The sequence below is a fragment of the Nicotiana tabacum genome, chromosome 17, assembly GCF_000715075.1.
Source record: "Nicotiana tabacum cultivar K326 chromosome 17, ASM71507v2, whole genome shotgun sequence".
NCBI classification, from domain to species: Eukaryota; Viridiplantae; Streptophyta; class Magnoliopsida; order Solanales; family Solanaceae; genus Nicotiana; species Nicotiana tabacum.
Genome location: NC_134096.1, coordinates 14,719,837 through 14,737,464, shown reverse-complemented (window position 1 = coordinate 14,737,464; position 17,628 = coordinate 14,719,837). Strand labels below are relative to the sequence as shown.

Below are 17,628 nucleotides of genomic sequence, written 5' to 3'. Positions count from 1 at the left end.
AATCTAATATTGAGTAAGCCAAACAATACTCTAGAAATGCCATCATACGCGAATCCACCTTCAAGCGGCTCAAAACTAGCCAAAATCAACACAAAAACATCAAATAATGCTAAAGGAAACCAACACAAATGATAAAGGTCGAATCTTTAAACAAAACTCAAAGTCAACCCAAAATGTCAACTCGGGCTCGCACCTCGGAACCCGATAAAACTCTCAAATTATGATAACCCATTAAATTATGAGGTCAACCATATTACTTTTACTCAAATCCAACTCAGTATCGATGTTTAAAACCCAATATTCACTTTAGAAATATTTAGACAAAAACAAATCCCAATTTCTCTTTTAAAATCATCAGTAAAATGCCATAGTTGAAGACAGAGTCATGAAATATAAATCCTAGTATAAAGTACTTACCCTAATACATGTGGTGAAAATCCTCTCCACAATCGCTCAAATCCGAGCTCGCCAACTCAAAATGTGATAAAATAACTCAAAGGAAAGATAGAGAGTACTTATATGCACTACCTAGTGGTACTCTATGCGATAGCGGTCACAAACCTCGCAATCGCGATTCCAAAATTGTCCAGCATAGTTTTTACCCTCTGCGATCATGGCCAATTTCCCCCTATCGCGATAAACAAATTCCATTAACCCTTTCCAAACTATTCCCAGACATCCTGTAGTGTATCATCCATAACTTTTTGTTCATAATTCTAAATGACAAATAGTTTGATTATCTGAACACTACAAATAAAGGGCTACAACTTTATTTTTTGGATTACCTCAAAATTCCTTATAGATTGCAAGATATAAGCTCCCGAAGTCAGCTCAGTGATAGTAGAAATTCTTCTTCGCAAACGTGAAGCTTCCTCCACAAACGTGATTCACATGTCTAATTTTTCATTTTACTCTTCACGATCGCGGCCCAAAGGTCCGCGATCACGATGTACACCTATGTAGCTAAAAAATAGCAGTTGAAAATGTAATGACCCAACTGGTCATTTTGACTTTTAGAATCTCGTTTCCCTAAATAAAACTTCTCGTATGTGCTTTTATAAATTTATGACTTGCGGGGATGGTTGGTTCGAGATTTGGAATTGTTCAGATTGAAATCGGACCATTTGGTTCCTTAAGTTGGCCGTAAAATACTAAGTTTGACTTCGGTCAATATTTTTGAGAAAACGACCCCGAAATAGAATTTTGATGATTCCAACAACTCCGTATAGAATTTTTGGGGTACTGCAAACTGCACCACAGGCAGCGCCCCTTGTGGTGCTCGAAAACATCAAAGCTCTATAAACGGGATTTTTGGCCATTTTTGACATTAAAATAGTTGGGGAGCTCGGTTTAGGCGATTTTCAGAGGCAAACTTAACAAATTGGACTAGGGTAAGTGATCTTAACTTGATTTGGTCCGTTATTCATGAATCTGACATTATTTCCAGCACTTATTTCATGATTTGGTGGATTAGAATAGAAATTTTTCAGAAATTGATTTGAGGGTTTGAAGGCCGAATCCGAGTCGGAATTTAGTAATTTTTGTATGGTGGACTCGTGGTTGAATGGGCGTTCAAATTTTATAACTTTTGTCGGTTTCCGAGACGTGGGCCCCACTGTTGATTTTTGAGTTAATTTCGGATTTATATTGTGAAATTTAGCATTTTCTTATGGAATTGATTCCTACACCTCGTGTTGATTGTATCGAATTATTTTGACCAAGATTCGAGTCGATCAGAGTCGGAAATCGAGGAAAAAGCACACTACTTGGTTAAAGTAGAGCAAGTCGAGGTAAGTTACTTGTCTAACCTTGTGGGGGAGAAATTTCCCCTAGGATTGGTATTGAAGTGATAAATTGTAATGTGTTAAAGTCGTGTATACGAGGTGACGAGTGTGTACACGGGCTAAATGTAAAAGATTATGTCTTTAAATTGTGTAGATCGTTTTTGAATATCAATTAAATAATTTTACCTTGTTATATTCTTCATCGTTGATTTAATGTTTATATTTTAAATTTGCTTGACCTTTTCCTGTTAATTGTTTCACCTGTTTAGTTGAAACTTGGTTTCTTTTATTCTGTGCATTATTTGAAGTTTGATTTTCTTTAAATTAAATATTATTAATATGAATTATTTGACATTTTCAATTTGGTATTGAAGCAACGTATTAAAATTTTGAAATATTATTTTGTTGAATTATGTATTCCCGAATAATTTTGTGAGATTTCCGTACTCATTGTGATGGAGTCGTGAGCTCTTTATTATGGAATAATACTATTGTTGAATTATTTTGGCATGAGACATGAGCTCTTTATTATGGAAAAAAAATATTATTGTTGATTTATTTTGGCAAATTAAAATATTTGGGCACTTGAGGTGCAAATTGTGATATATTGTGATATTGATACGCATGCAGTGGTATAAGGTTTGGGTGTTGAAACATATGCGGTGAGATAAAAGTTGCTTGATACGCGTGGCTAGTAGGAGAATCTACTAGAAGTCATGCGGTGTGATAAGGGTGGCTAAAACGCAGGATGCTATTTCGTAAAAAATATTTGGTGATATAAGAAAATGAGATATTGTGAATTTATGTATGATTTGGGACTACGAGGCGGTACCTCAGGAGTGCCCTTTTGATATTGATTTATGGCCGCAGTTGCCTTTGATTATTGTTGTGATTTTCTTAAAGTTGAAAAAAAATTCTATTTTGTTTTCACGAGGTATTAATTGCTATTATTTGGTGTAATTAAATGGTGACATACTACTTGATTCATTTCCATTGTCATTTTATCTTATTATATTGTTAAACATTTTACCATGCCATTATTTATTTTCCAATAGGACCTGACCTGACCTCGTCACTACTCTACCGAGGTTAGGCTCGTCACTACTCTACCGAGGTTAGGCTTGTCACTTACTGGGTACCGCTGTGGTGTACTCATACTACACTTCTACAAATCTTTTTGTGCAGATCCAAGTATATCTTACCAGCCCAGACATCAGTGAGTTACCTGTGTACGGAGACTTCAAGGTATATCTGCCAGCGTCCGCATTCTCCGGAGTCCCCTTCTATCATTATCTTATTGCTTCTTTATTTTCTTAAAACCTTGATGTATAAAGACATAGAGAATAAATTCTTAGAAGCTTGTGACTTATTTCTACCGGATTTTGGGAGTTGTAATTATTTGAATTGTAGTTTATTTATTTCAGATATCTATTATTATTCTGCATTGATAGGCTTACCTAGTCTTAAAGACTAGGTGCTATCACGATCTCCTACGGAGGGAATTTGGGATCGTGACAAGTTGGTATCAAAGCTCTAGGTTCATAGGTGTTATGAGTCACAAGAAGATTTAGTAGAGTCTTACGGATCGGTACAGAGACGTCTGTACTTATCTTCGGGAGGCTATGGAACTGTTAGGAAAATATTCACTTCTTTGATTCATTATCATGCGCAATTGTTGAATTCAAAGTTCTAAACCATTATCTTTCTATTCTCTCACAGATGGTGAGGACACGTACAACTGGATTCGATGATCAGACACTCGCGCCCCCTGTTGGAGCCGCAAGAGGCTGGGGTCGGGGCAGAGGCCGAGGAAGACCACGTGGTGCAGCCAGAGCATCTACACGAGCTGCTGCACCAGAGCCACCAGTAGCTCCAGTTGGAGAACAGGCACCTGAGACGCCTGTTACTACTCCTGCACTTTAGGAGACCCTTGCCCAGTTTTTGAGCATGTTTGGCACTCTAGCTTAGGCAGGGTTAATTCCACTTACTCCTGCCACATCTCAGGCCGGGGGAGGAGCACAGACTCCCGTCGCCCGTATCCCAGATCCACGAGCCCAAGTTGACCATGCCCCAGAGGTTATACCAGTGCAGCCAGTTATCCCAGTTCGGCTTGAGATTAGGACAACAGTTTCAGAGGGGGAGCAGCTCAGGCTCGAGAGGTACAAGAAGTACCACCCTCCCACTTTCAGTGGTTTAGCTTTAGAGGATGCTCAGGGTTTTCTGGAGGAATGTCACCGTATCCTACGTACCATGGATATTGTGGATTCTAGTGGGGTTTCTTTCACGACATTCCAGCTTAGAGGAGCGGCCTACCAGTGGTGGCGGGCGTATGAGTTGGATAGTCCGGCTGAGGCAGCTTCACTCACTTGGACTCAATTCTCAGATATGTTCTTGAGGGAGTATATTCCTCAGAGTCTTAGAGATGCATGGCGCGCAGAGTTTGAGCAGCTGCACCAGGGTTCTATGACCGTGTCAGAATATGCAGTCCGATTCAGTGATTTGGCTAGGCATGCACCAGCCTTAGTTGCTACTGTTCGAGAATGGGTTCGCAGATTTATTGAAGGTCTCCACCCTAGTATCAGATTCAGTATGGCCCGAGAGCTAGACATGGACATCACATACCAATAGGTGGTGTCAATTGCTAGGAGATTGAAAGGTATGCGAACTCGGGAGAGGGAAGAGAGGGAAGCTAAGAGACCCCGAGATTCTGGCACATATAATAATTCTCGTGCCCCGGTTACAACCCATCATGGTAGAGGTTATGTGAGCCGTCCTATTCATTCATCACTTCTAGCTTCCAGTGTTATTTTGACTACTCCCAGACCTCATGTTCCATATTATGCACCACCAGTGTCTACTGTACCTCCTGTACGGGGTGCTTTCAGCGGGCAGTCTAGTCGATCAAGCCCGAGCCAATCCCAACAGCCACGTCCTTCTAGGGCTTGTTTTGAGTGTGGTGACACTCGTCATAACATGAGAGATTATCCCAGATTTAGGAGGGGTGCACCTCCGCATATTTCTCAGGCCCCACCTATTCCATAGGGCCCTCAGGCTTCTCAAGCCATGATTACTACACCAGTTGCTACTCAACCTGCACAGCCAGCTAGAGGTGGAGGTTGGACAGGTAGAGGTCGCCTTAGAGGGGAGGCCAAGCCAGATATTATGCCCTTCCTGCTAGGACAGAGGCCGTTGCATCCGATTCTGTAATCACATGTATTATTCCGGTCTGTCATAAAGATGTATCGGTCTTATTTGATCTAGGCTCCACTTATTCTTATGTGTCATCTTATTTTGCCCCGTATTTGGGCGTATCCCGTGATTCTTTGAGTTCTTCTGTTTATGTATCTACACCCGTGGGTAAATCTATTATTGTGGACCACATGTATCGGTCATGTTTAATTGTTATCAGTGGTTTTAAGACCATAGCTGATTTATTATTACTCAGTATGGTGGATTTCGATATTATTTTGGGCATGGACTGGTTGTCGCCCTATCACGCTATTCTTGATTGCTACACCAAGACGGTGACATTGGCTATGCTAGGTCTACCACGACTAGAGTGGAGAGGTACCTTGGATCATGTCCCTATTAGAGTTGTTTCATTTCTTAAAGCTCAACGAATGGTTGAGAAGGGGTGTGATGCGTATCTGGCCTATGTGAGAGATGTTAGTGTTAATACTCCTACCGTGGAGTCAGTTTCTATAGTAAAGGATTTACTTGATGTATTTCCAGCGGATCTTCCGGGTATGCCACCCGACATGGATATTGACTTTGGCATTGATTTGTTACCGGGCACTCAGACCATTTCTATTTCACCATATCGTATGGCCCCATCAGAGTTGAAAGAATTAAAAGAACAGTTACAGGAGTTGTTTGATAAGGGCTTCATTCGGCCTAGTATATCGCCTTGGGGTGCTCCTATCTTATTTGTGAAGAAGAAGGATGATTCTATGCGGATGTGTATTGATTACCGTCAGCTGAACAAGGTTATAGTGAAGAACATGTATCCATTGCCATGTATTGATGACCTATTTGATCAGATTCAGGGTGCCAGGGTATTTTCTAAAATTGACTTGCATTCAGGATATCATCAGTTGAAGATTCGGGAACCAGATATCCCAAAGATTGCTTTTAGGACTCGGTATGGTCATTACAAGAGTTCCTTGTAATGTATTTTGGGCTAACCAACGCCCCCATCAACATTTATGCACTTAATGAATAGTGTATTTCATCCCTATCTTGATTCTTTCGTCATTGTATTTATTGATGACATTCTGGTGTATTCCCGGAGTTGGGAAGACCATGAGCAGCACCTGAGGACTGTGCTTCAAACTTTGAGAGAAAAAAGTTATATGCCAAATTTTCAAAGTGTGAATTCTGGCTTGATTTAGTGGGATTTTTGGGTCATATAGTTTTGTGTGAGGGGATCAAGGTAGATCCGAAAAAGATTGAGGCAGTGTAGAGTTGGTCCAGACGATCCTCAGCTATGGGGATCTGGAGTTTCCTTGGTTTGGCAGGGTATTATCGCCGATTTATAGAGGGTTTCTCTTCTATTGCTGCACGTATGATCAAATTAACCTAGAAGGATGCTCCGTTCAGGTAGACCGAGGAATGTGAGGAGAGCTTCCAAAAGCTCAAGATAACTTTGACTACAACCCCAGTGTTGGTATTACCTATAGATTCAGTGTCTTATACTGTGTATTGTGATGCGTCGCGTATTAGTCTCGGAACAGTGTTGATGCAAGAGGTGATTGCCTACGCGTCCAGACAACTAAAGGTACATGAGAAGAATTATCCGGTCCATGACTTTAAGTTAGCAGCTATTGTTCATGCCTTGAAGATTTGGCGGCATTATTTGTACGGTGTCCATTGTGAGGTCTACACCGATCACTGGAGTCTACATCATTTGTTTAAATAGAAGGATCTTTATTTGCGACAATGGAGATGGTTGGAGTTGCTTAAGAATTATGATGTCACCATTCTTTATCATCCTGGGAAGGCCAATGTAGTGGCCGATGCCTTGAGTCATAAGGCGGAGAGTTTGGGAAGCTTAGCATATTTACCGGTAGCAGAAATGCCTTTAGCCTTGGATGTTCAGGCACTGGACAATCAGTTTGTTAGATTGGATGTTTCCGAGCCGAGCCGAGTCGAGTGTTAGCTTGTGTGGTTTCTCAGTCTCCTCTTTATGATCGTATCAGGGAGCGTCAATATGATGACCCCCATCTACTTGTCCTTAAGGACAAAGCTAAGCACGGTAATGCCAAGGAAGTCACTATTGGAGATGACAGTGTATTACGGATGCAGGGAAGGCTATGTGTGCCTAATGTAGATGGTTTGCGTGAGTTGATTCTCCAGGAAGCTCACAGTTCGTAGTACTCCATTCATCCAGGTGCCATGAAGATGTATCAGGATTTGAGGCAGCACTATTAGTGGAGGCAGGTGAAGAAAGATATAGTTAGGTTTGTAGCTCGGTGTCTAAATTGTCAATAGGTAAAATATGAGCATCAACGGCCAGGTGGATTGCTTCAGAAGTTTGAATTCCAGAGTGGAAATGGGAACGGATCACTATAGATTTCGTTGTCGGGCTTCCACGGACTCAACGGAAGTTTGATACAGTTTGGGTGAGTGTGGATAGGCTGACCAAGTCAGCTCATTTCATTCCTATGATTTATACCTATTCTTCCTAGCAGTTGGCTCAAGTCTATATTCGCAAGATTGTCAGACTTCATGGCATATCAGTATCTATCATCTCTGACCGGGGGTACACAGTTTACCTCACGGTTTTGAAGGGATGTACAACGAGAGTTGGGTACTCATGTGGAGTTGAGTACAACATTGCACCCTCAGGCAGACGGGTAGTCTGAACGCACTATTCAGATATTGAAGGATATGCTTCGTGCGTGTGTGATAAATTTTGGGGGTGCTTGGGATCAGTTCTTACCACTTGCGGAGTTTGCTTATAACAACAGTTACCAGTCGAGCATTCAGATGACTCCGTATGAGGCCTTGTATGGTAGGCGGTGCCGGTCTCCAGTGGGTTAGTTCGAACCGGGCTAGGCTAGGCTATTGGGTACAGACTTGGTTCATGATGCCTTGGAAAAGGTTAAGTTGATTTAGGATCGACTTCGTACAACCCAATCTAGACAAAAGAGCTATGCGGATCAGAAGGTTCGTGATGTTGCATTCATGGTTGGTGAGCTGGTCTTGCTCCGGGTTTCGCCTATGAAGGGTGTTATGAGGTTCGGGAATAAGGACAAGTTGAGCCCTAGGTATATTGGGCCTTTTGAGATTCTTGAAAGAGTTGGAGAGGTGGCTTACAAACTTGCACTACCACCTAGTCTCTCTGCAGTTTATCCGGTATTCCATGTTTCTATGCTCCGAAAGTATCACGACGATCCGTCTCATGTGTTAGACTTCAGTTCAGTTGGATAAGGATCTATCTTATGTTGAGGAACCAATGGCTATTTTGGGCAGGCAAGTTCGAAAACTGAGGTCAAAGAACATTGATTCCGTGAAGGTTCAGTGGAGGGGTCATCCGGTCGATGAGGCGACTTGGGAGACCGAACATGATATGCGCAGCTGTTATCCTCATATTTTCACCACTCCAGTAATAACTCTAAACCCATTCAAGAGCGGACGTTTATTTAAGAGGTGGAGAATGTAATGACCCAACCGGTTATTTTGACTTTTAGAATTCCGTTCCCCTAAATAAAACTCCCCGTATGTGCTTTTATAAATTTATGACTTGCGGGGATGGTTGGTTCGGGATTTGGAAGTGTTCGGGTTGAAATCGGAACACTTGGTTCCTTAAGTTGACCTTAAAATGCTAAGTTTGATTTCGATCACCATTTTTGAGAAAACGACCCCGGAATAGAATTTTGATGATTCCAACAACTCCGTATGGTGATTTTGGACTTATGAGCGTGTTCGGAATTTTATTTGGAAGTCCTTAGTTAAATTAGGCTTGAAATGACAAAAATAAAAATTTAAGTTGGAAGTTTGACCGGGGAGTTAACTTTTTGATATCAGGGTTGGAATCCGATTTTGGAAATTTGAATAGGTCTATTATGTCATTTATGAGTTGTGTACAAAATTTGAGGTCAATCGGACTTGATTTGTTAGGTTTCGACATCGAAAGTAGAATGTTCCAACCTCGTTTCTTCAAGAATAACTGGTATCACATTAAGCAAATGAGTTCCAAATTCAGTTTTGATTAAAGCATTAGATATGTATTGAAATTTCGGAACCACAACAAAAAGAATCGTCGAATTCGGACATCGTATGAGGGAGTTATTTCCATTTCCGTGTCGGAAAAGATTTCCCGTCGCCGCCAGCGCCCAGGGTAGCGTGGGGCACTAGCCCTGGCGCTGGAAATTTTTGGGGTACTGAAAACTGCGCCACAGGCAGCGCCCAGGGGGCGCGGGGCACTAGCGCTGGCGCTCGAAAACATTAGAGGCTCTATAAACGGGATTTTTGGCCATTTTTGACATAAAAATAGTTGGGGAGCTCGATTTGGGCGATTTTCAGAGGCAAACTTGACAAATTGGACTGGGGTAAGTGATCTTAACTTTATTTGGTCCGTTATTCATGAATATAACGTTATTTACAGAACTTATTTCATGATTTGGGGAATTAGAATAGAAATTTTCTAAAAATTGATTTGAGGGTTTGAAGGCCAAATCAGAGTCAGAATTTAGTAATTTTTGTATGGTTGGACTCGTGGTTGAATTAGCGTTCATATTTTATAGCTTTTGTTGAGTTCCGAGACGTGGGCCCCAATGTTGATTTTTGAGTTAATTTCAGATTTATATTGTGAAATTTAGCATTTTTCTTATGGAATTGATTCCTATACCTCGTGTTGATTGTATCGAACTATTTTGACTAAGATTCGAGTCAATCGGTGTCAGAAAATCGAGGAAAAGGCATACTACTTGGTTACATTGGAGCAAGTCGACGTAAGTGACTTATCTAACCTTGTGTGGGGGAAATTTACCCTAAGATTGATATTGAAGTGATAAATTGTAATGTGTTGAAAGTCGTGTACACGAGGTGACGAATGTGTACACGGGCTAAATGTGAAAGATTATATCTTTAAATTGTGTAAATCGATGTTGCATATCAATTAAATAATTTTACCTTGTTATATTCTTCATCATTGATTTAATGTTTATATTTTAAATTTGCTTGACCTTTTCCTGCTAATTGTTTCACATGTTTAGTTGAAACTTGGTTTATTTTATTGTGTGTATTATTTGAAGGTTGATTTTCTTTAAATTAAATATTATTAATATGAATTATTTGACATTTTAATTTGGTATTGAAGCAACATATTAAAATTTTGAAATATTATTTTGTTGAGTTATTTATTCCCGAATATTTTTGTGAGATTTTCGTACTCATTGTGATGGAGCCGTGAGCTCTTTATTGTGGATTAATATTATTGTTGAATTATTTTGGCATGAGACGTGAGCTCTTTATTATGGAAAAAATATTGTTGTTGATTATTTTGGCAAATTGAAATATTTGGCACTTGAGGTGCAAATTGTGATATATTGTGATATTGATACGCATGCGATGATATAAGGTTTGGGTATTGAAACGCATGCGGTGAGATATGGATGGCTTGATATGCGTGGCTAGTAGGGAAAACTACTAGAAGTCATGCGATGTGATAATGGTGGCTAAAACGCGGGATGCTATTTCGGGATTTTTTTTTCTTTTAAATTAAATGTGAAGTCTCCCGCGGTGATATAAGAAAATGAGATATTGTGAATTTATTTATGATTTGGGACTACGAGGCGGTACCTCAGGAGTGCCCTTTTGATATTGATTTATGGCCGCATTTGCCTTTGATTATTGTTGTGATATTCTTAAAGTTGAAAAGAATTTTTTTGTTTGTTTCTACGAGGTATTAATTGCCATTATTTGGTGTAATTAAATGGTGACATACTACTTGATTCATTTCCATTGTCATTTTATCTTATTATATTGTTAAACATTTTACCATGCCATTATTTATTTTTCAGTAGGGCCTGACCTGACCTCGTCACTACTCTACCGAGGTTAGGTTTGGCACTTACTGGGTACTGCTGTAGTGTACTCATACTACGCTTCTGCACATCTTTTTGTGCAGATCCAAGTATATCTTACGAGCCTAGACATCAGTGAGTTACCTGTGTACGGAGACTTCGAGGTATATCTGCCAGCGTCCGCAGACTACGGAGTCCCCTTCTATCATTATCATGTTGCTTCTTTATTTTTTTAAAACCTTGATATATAGAGACATTGGGGATAAATTCCTAGAAGCTTGTGACTTATTTCTACCGGGTTTTGGGAGTTGTAATTATTTGAATTATAGTTTATTTATTTGAGATATCTACTATTACGCATTTATAGGCTTACCTAGTCCTAGATACTAGGTGCCATCACGATCTCCTACGGAGGAAATTTGGGGTCGTGACAGAAAAGGGCCTAAAAATGATCCGAAACCATCCTGAAACTCACCCGAGCTCCTCGAGACCCCGTCCGAATATACCAACAAGTCCAAAACATAACATGAACCTACTCGAGGCTTCAAATCACATATAATAACATCAAAACCATGAATCATACCTCAAATCAAACTTTATGAACTTCAACTTTCAAAACTCGCGCCGAATCATATCAAAACAACCCGGAATGACCTTAAATTTTGTACGCAAGTTTCAAATGACATAAAGAACCGATTCCAACTCCCGGAACAATAATCTGAACCTGATATCATCAAAGTCAACTCCCGGTCAAACTCATGTACCTTCCAAACCTTTAAATTTCCAACTTTCGCCAATTATGGCCAAAATCTTCTATAAGCCTCCAAATGTAATTTCGGGCATATGCCCAAGTAAAAAATCACCATACGGACCTAACAGAATCATCAAAACTCCGATTTGGGGTCAAATATTCAAAAGTTAAACTTGGTCAACTCTTCTAACTTAAAGCTACTAAGATAAGAATTATTCTTCCAAATCAATCGCGAATCATTCAAAAATCATAACCGATGATACACACAAGTCGTAATATATCACACGAAACTACTCATGCCCTCGAACCATCGAACTGAATGCAAATATTCAAAATAACTAGTTGGGTCGTTACACTTATGAAGCGTAAAATAGTGGATATATGATAATATACGGTTAATATATGGCTCATATGTTGAATATACAGCCCATATGTTAGAATATGCAGCCCGTATATGGCCTCTATATGTCACCTTTAGAGACTTAAATATTTCAAATACTTTTGATCTCAACAGACGGTACAATATGCGGCTCACATTCCAACATGCGACACATATGTTGCTTTAGCATGTCAAGTTCAGAGATTTAAAATTTTCAACTTTCAGTGATTTTGTAGATCCCACATACGGTTGGACATGCGGTTCACATCTCCAATGTACGATGCGCATCCCTGCCGCATCTTAGCCCAGATTTCCAACTTGGTTTTCGTATGATTCCTTTCAACTCCAATCTTTTTTTACACATGGCATATGTTTCGCATCTTGGCCCAGATTCAACGTATGTACGCCTTAATTCTAAGATTCAGGTATAACTAAAAGAATTTAATGAGTCCAAACCTGACTCTACAAGGAGTTACAATAGGGGTAAAGATTTAGACTAGGTTAAATGCATTAAGGATGAGTGCAAAAGAGTCTTATCAAGAGAAAGTGAGACCAGAAAGAGATGGTGTGCATATCTTTATCAATTTTTTCAACTCAAGTCACGAGGATAACGTTATAGATTTTCATATTTTCATGTTAGACAACTTTAACTACACTCACAGAATTTGATCCGCAAAAGCAAATGATGCTATAAAAACATGAAAATTACAAAAGCATGTAGACCAGATGATATCCATATAGAGGTTTGAAAAGCAATGAAGAGGCTAGAGTAGAATGGCTTATTAAAATATTTAATGCTATATTGATGAGTGAAATATGCCAAAGGCTAGAGTAAAATGGCTTATTAAGATATTCAATGCTATATTGATGAGTGAAATATGCCAAAGATGAGTGAAATATGCCAACTAAGTGTAGGAAGAGTACTTTGGTTCTCATATACAAGAACATGAGAGATATTAAAAATTACGCTAAATATTGAAATATTAATTTATGAACAATACAATGGAACTATGGGAAAACGTAATTTTGCAGAGACTTATGTCCACTACAATGGTAATGAGGAACTCCTCAATTGTCACGACCTAAATCCCAACCCGTCGTTATGGTGCCTAACACACTGGCTAGGCAAGCTGAAATAAGATAACGAAAGCAACATAATCACGAAATTCATAGAAATATCATAAATCTGAAGTCTCAATACAATATAAACTGCTATTACAATGTAAATCCCCCCAGAAACTGGTAAGTATGGAGTTATGAGCTATTACAATGGGATACGAGTATGAAACTGAGCAATAAGTACATTTTTTAAACTATAACAACAATATGAAAGAAAAAGGCAAGTCAAACTGCGACCAAAGATGCAACCCTACCTCGCCTCTAGCAGATAATACGAAAAGCAACCTACTGCTGATAACTGGTCCCCACACCTAGATCTGCACAATTAAGTGCATAGTGTAGTATGAGTACAACCGACCCAATGTACTCAATAAGTATCGTTAATAAATATGGCAAGGTAAAAGAAGGACAAATTATTAATGATACTAGCTATCACCTGTGTACTTTCATATTTAATTCCGATACAGAAAAATATTGAAATCAAATCATCAAGTTTAGTAAAAAAACATCTGTAACGACCCGACCGGTCGTTTTGAGCTCTAACATGTCGTTCGGAGGTTTGGGGCCTCGAGTAGCTTCAATTCATATTTTATGACTTGTACGCGTGATCGGAATTGAATTTCGAGAAGTTTCGAAAGGAAAATTCTAATTTCGAAAGCTTTAAGTTGGAAGAGTTAATCAAGGTTTGACTTTTGAGTAGGCAACCTCAAAATCGGGTTTTGAAGGTTCCAATAAGTTCGTATGATGATTTCAGGCTTGGACGTGTGTTCGGGTTGAGTATTGGATGGTCTGGGAGCATTTCAGTGATTATTATGGGAAATTAGCATTTTGGAAATTCTAGAATTTCATAGGTTTGGTTTGAAGTATATTTTTATGTTATCGATGTCCGTTTGGAGTTCCGAGCCTTGGGATAGGTTTGTATCATGATTTGTGACTTGCATGCAACGTTTGGCGTCATTTCGGGATGTTTAAGTGTAATTAGGACGCGTTCGGAGAAGTTTGAACGTAGGAAATTTGAAAGAAAGGTTTTGGACGTCGATTCATAATTTTGATATTGCTTGACGTGATTCAAGGCTTCGATTAAGTTTGTATCGTGTTTTGGGATGTGTTGGTACGATTGGACGGGGTTCCCGGGGGCCTCGGGTGCAGATCCTATTGGAAACGGATCGAGTTTGGACTTGGAGGAACTGTTGAAGCTTAAGGCTTCTGGTGCTATCGCACCTACGAGGTTATAGCTGCAGGTGTGAGACCGCAGAAGCGGCCCAGGGGTCGCAAAAGCGGTAGCGATTGAGGCTGGTTGGATTTGCAGGTACGAGAAATTTACATGTAACACCCTGGAAAAATTTCGAAGTGTTTTAAGACCATTAAGAAGATTGGCGGGTGTTAATTTTATTAATTCGGGTATGAACAAGACTGATAATTTGAGTGATATCAATTGATGATGATAATATATATATGAGGTGCATTAATAATGGTTTATGGTCTAAGAAGAGCCCTAAGGCTAAGTCAAGTTGAAAATTATATGATGGGATAAACTTTCAAGTGAGTATGCACAAGATCTAGCTTCAAACGAGCATAACTCTCAAGTTATGCTGATTTATATGGTGGATAACCTATCAAATTAAAGCCCTTTTAGTCTAGTTTCCAACGCATTAAAAAGTTTGTCATTTGGATATGTATACAGAAAGTTATGGCCATTGTACTAGACATGTGTCATATGCGCGGCCGCGCATATTTGAGAGTTTCTGCCTCAGGTGCGCGGCCAAAGCACGGCCAAATCCGCGGCCACGCACGTGGGAACTAATTAAATAACTCCAAGGCCGGGTATTGAGAGGGGTTAAGTCATTTTGGCCTAAAATCTGATATTTTTAGAGTGAGAGAGAGTGTCCTAGAGTGAGAAGGTATTCTTCAATAATATTTCTTCAATTCTTGCTCAAGTTTTGGAAGATTAAGAAGGGAAACTCACTAGGTCTTCATCCAAGAGGTAAGATTCTACACCCTAACCCTCAATTTCGAGTTTTGTCTAAGAACGGAAAATTAGCAAGACAATTCTTGGGTATGAGAGTTGTTTATTTTCTTGAATGTGTTATCAAAGAGTGTAGGAAGATTGTTGAGCTAAAAATGGTAAAGATTGGGTTGTGGGATGATGGAATCCTCCATTAAAGGACCTTGAAACCTTATGCATACCTAGTGTTTGATAAAATGCTCAAATGAGCTAGAACCATAATCATCCTCCTAATTTTGGTTCAATTTGTTATATTTTTACAATAGATTGAAGTTGCTAAGAATTCCGGAATATTTTAGAGTTTAAGGAAGCTCAATTGAGGTATGTATGGCTAAACCCCCTTCTTCTTAGAATCGAATTCCACGATGTTCATGTAATTGAAGTAAGACCTTCATCATTATTGAATTGGCTATTCCTAATGTGGTTGTGTCGAAGAATATATGTTCAGTAATTATTCTAAATGTTTTTATCATGTCATCTTGCCATTTGAGGATATGTTCAAAATATGGAATATGTGTTAGAAATATTATAACTTCATGTCAAGATCGAAATAAAGGTTGTTATGCCAAATTGTATGAAAAGCCTTTATGTGCCTAAGATTCCCAAATTGTTGTGTTATGTAAACTTACTGTCTTGAATGGGAAGCCTTATTGTTGTTGATAATGATTATGATAATGATATTTAAATGTAAAAAAGGGGACTGAAATTATGAAATACGGCCAAGTACCAAGAATGATTTTGTAATCGTGATTACTAGTGTCACTGGTAGCTTCCATTGGTGTTAAATTTCTTCCTATTCTTATAGTTGTTCTCATAACCGGTGTGGCAGTATCTATTGGTCCGACCATATAGTAGTCATCATCATCTCGGAATTTTTAAAGAACTTCTAGTGCTAGTGAGGGTGGATGTAGCATAAAAGAGGCAGGGTCATGTGAATCCATATTTTTTACGCGAAATATAAATTTATATGTATATATTCGTTAAAATTGTAACAAGTAATAGATATGAACCCATAATTTTAAAATATAATGGTTCAACGTTAAAAACTTTAAAAGTTGAACTTATTAAGATTAAATCCAGGATTCGCCTATGGTGAGAAGTATTGACTAGAAATTGGGCGTCTCGTGATGTCTTGATTTCTTTTTGATGAATTGTAGGCAGTGTGAAAATCTTGCCGTCGTTAGAAACGGATTTGAAGAAGATTGTTGCAAGGGTTGTGGAGAAAGCTAAGGAGATCTGCACTGCAAAATCCGTAATTAGACTCTTCCTTCCATTTATTTAGAGAGTTTAAGTTATATACATTCCACTAATAGTGGTTGTATTATTAATTTTTTGCAGGTGAATGATGTTATAGTTGAGGTCGAGGAAGGTGATGCCAGGAATGTCCTATGTGAAGCTGTAGAGAATCATCATGCCTCTATTTTAGTTGTTGGTAGTCATGGTTATGGAGTTTTAAGGAGGTAAATATTCTTCATGATCTTTATACAAATAGTCTTTCGGGTTCACTATTTACTTTTTTTTGTCGGTATACATAAATTATATACTAATTATATACGGTTGGGCAACTATTTAGGTTAATTCTTCCTATTTTCTTTTCTCTAATAAAATGAAATGAAGAACGATTTTCTCTGTTTCCTTAGGATGGATAACAATTGAACAAGGACTTAAGTTAATATACAAGGATAGTATAAAAATATTTTACCAACCAATATGTATGTCAGGCAAAGCACGAAAAATGATTGATCAAATTCGTGGATGTTACTACGACGAAACGATTAGAGCTCATGCCTTTTCGAGCATGTTATCCCATTTAAAAATTGGTGTATTATGCAGCAGCAAATATTAGTTACAATATATATATATATATATATATATATTTACTTTATACGTGATCCGATTATAAATATATATTTGCCACGGTTACTACGTAGAACTTAAAATCCTTGATTGTGCAGGACTGTTTTGGGCAGTGTAAGTGACTACTGCGCTCATCATGCCCACTGCAGTGTTATGATTGTGAAGAAGCCAAAGCATAAATCCTAAGGTATTTCTACTTAGTATCTGATTCTATTTGAGTGAACAAGTTTTAAAGGTTACAAACATGTCATCATTTTCTCCAATTTGTGGAGGAGAACTCAGTTCACCGTGTGTATTTATTCAATTACTTGACTCTAAATTTCAATATTTAGCTATTTTAAGATTGTAGTTGTTGTGTAACATACTGGTGGCAAAAATTCGTACTCTGTAATAATTCACAATGTTATGTATGAAATAAGAGACAGTATATGAAGCCAATTTTAATAGTGAGTGTGCTGTAACATTTAAACTCATCTAAATCTGATATTTTATAAAATAAAATAAAATAAAAACAAAAAAAAAACACTAAATGTTCTATATATTTTTTATCAGTATATAAATTTCCAATATGATTAAAAGACTCTTTAAGAACGTTGGATTAAATTGTTAGATATGAAACAACTAAGATTAAGGGAAAAATGATTTATTGCTAAATTTAAATAAAATAGAAGATTGCAAATAAATTGAATAGAAGATTACAAAAA

General features: G+C 38.4%; 1 long non-coding RNA gene across 1 annotated transcript; it reads left to right on the top strand.

Moving 5' to 3' along the window:
* The first annotated feature begins 16,173 nt into the window (after positions 1–16,173).
* LOC142171384 (uncharacterized) lies at positions 16,174–17,374 on the top strand. The gene is made up of 3 exons (XR_012700945.1): positions 16,174–16,319; positions 16,406–16,527; positions 17,023–17,374. It is a non-coding gene; the product is annotated as an uncharacterized LOC142171384 (long non-coding RNA).
* Positions 17,375–17,628: the final 254 nt, after the last annotated feature.